Source organism: Penaeus japonicus, unplaced genomic scaffold, assembly GCF_977035675.1.
Source record: "Penaeus japonicus unplaced genomic scaffold, GWHDUDI00000001_assembly GWHDUDI00000016, whole genome shotgun sequence".
NCBI lineage: Eukaryota > Metazoa > Arthropoda > Malacostraca > Decapoda > Penaeidae > Penaeus > Penaeus japonicus.
The window spans coordinates 14,851,844-14,854,343 of record NW_028234418.1 but is presented as its reverse complement, the minus strand read 5'-3'; positions in this window follow the sequence as shown (position 1 = coordinate 14,854,343).

Genomic DNA, 2,500 nt, shown 5'->3' with positions numbered 1-2,500 from the left:
GCCTGTATGCAACTGCTTCGGTATTTCATGATTGAATGTGGAATATACAAACATTAAGACATTAAGTTTGAATGAACCTAAAGCACAGTAAAATGAAAAATGATTATACACTTCCGAAAAAAAAAATCACACTATCAGACTATTTCATTCATACATTGAAACACATTTAAGACAACAACAGTTTCTTGTTATTCAACTTACGTCATCGGAAATCATTCTGTTTATGATCATCAACCTCATACAGAAATCTGGACTTAGATTAAATTCTATACACTAAAAAAAAAAGAAAAAAAAAAGAAAGAAAGAAAAAAAAAAAAAAAAATCAAATTCTGCACACTCGTGAATTATCTGCCATGACCAGAGGTTAATATTCTCCTTGAACTAAAACCTGCTTACCGGATTCAGAGAAGATTTTAAAATATTTATTGGGATATTTTTATTATTATCATTATCATTATTATGTTTACTGTTATTATCTCTATCATCATTAATACTATTATCATCATTATTATCATTATCATCATCATTATCATTACCCTTATCATTATTATCATTATCATTATTACTATAAATATCAATATCATTGTTATCATTATCATTATCATAATGATTACTACAATCATTATCATTAGCATATTGATTATTGCAATTTTTATCATTATCATCATCATTACTATTATTACCATCATTATTATCATTAACATTATCATCATTGTGATTAATATCATTATCATTATAATCATCATCATCATCCTTATTTTCATACCCTCCTCCACAACATCATCGTTATTATAATCAACATTAGGATCAATATAATTATCATCGTTATTTTTTGTTATCATTATTATAACCATTATTGTTATCAATATTATCAACAATATCATCATTACTGTTATCAATAACCCTACCATTATTGTTATTACTGTTGTCCATATATAACGATTATCATTGGTGTTATTACTATCATTATCATTTTTATTACTATCATTGTTATCACTATCATTACTATTATCAGTATCATTATTACTATTATTTTTACTGTCATTGTCATTATTTGCATTATTCTTATCATTGTTATTACAGTATGTTTATTATTATTATCATAGATATTATCGTTATCATTATTATTATCATTATTGTCAATTTCATTATTGATATTATCATTATCATCCCTATCATCATTACTATCATTCTCCTTCTTCTTATTATCATTATTATCATCATCATATCATCATTATTACTATCGTTACTATCATTATTATCACTATCGTTATCATTATTATTATTATCATCATTATTATTATCATTATCATAATTATCATCATTATCATTGTCACTATCATTATCATCACTTTATTATCAATCATCGTTATTTTTATCATTTTTGTCATTATCATCATAATTATCATTATTCTTATTACTATTATCATCATTACTATTGTTATCATCATTATCATTATTATTATCATTATTATTAATGATATAATTATAATAATTATTATCATCGTTAGTATTATCATCATTAAAATCATCATTACCATTAACATTATTTTCTTTATTACTTTTATTATCATCATCGTTATCAGTATTGGTAGCATAATCATTATTACTAATTTCGTAATTATCATTATAATCATTATCATTCTATTATTGTTATCATAACTTCTATCAATACTGTCATTATCATTGTTATCATTATTATCATTATTGTTATTATAATCCTTGTTTTCAATATCAGTATTATCATTATTATCATTATTGTTTTGATTATTATTGTTTTCATCGTTATCATTATTGTTATCACCATTAGCGTTATTATGATCCATATTGTTATAATCATTATGAAAAACAGTAATAATGACTATTATGATAATTACTATCATTATCATTGTTACTTTTCATATCATCAATATTATCATTATTGCTTTTATCATCATCATTTGCGGGGGAATAAGACATTACAATTAAAGATTGTTATAGATCATGTGGAAATGCGTCGCTTAATTCGGACACGAGTGGTTGTACGCATTCGCTTAGGTGGTTCAGATTCAGTTTCGTTCAGTGGCGAGTAAAGGGGTTCGGAACGAGGTTTAAGCAGCCATAAGGTCGACTTTCCTGTGGTTCACCCTCGGTTGCTCCCCGATAGGCATATGTGGTAATTCATTTGTTTGTTCTTGATGTTTTGTTGTATTATTGATATATTTTTGAAGTTAGATTAGTGATTATTTATGGTTACCCATAGATAGGTAACTGTCTGTGAAGGGCCGAACAGGAGAGGCGCCTTGTATTGGTCATGATGATAATTGCAATAGCAATAATGATAATGGTAGTAATAGTAATAATGATAATGGTAATAATAATAATAATAATGATGATGATGATAACAAAAAATGATAATGAAAATGACAATGGTAATCTAATAATGTCAATATTAGCAATAAAGATAATGATGATGATAATGATAATCGTGATAAAGATGGTGATAAAAACATTGATAATG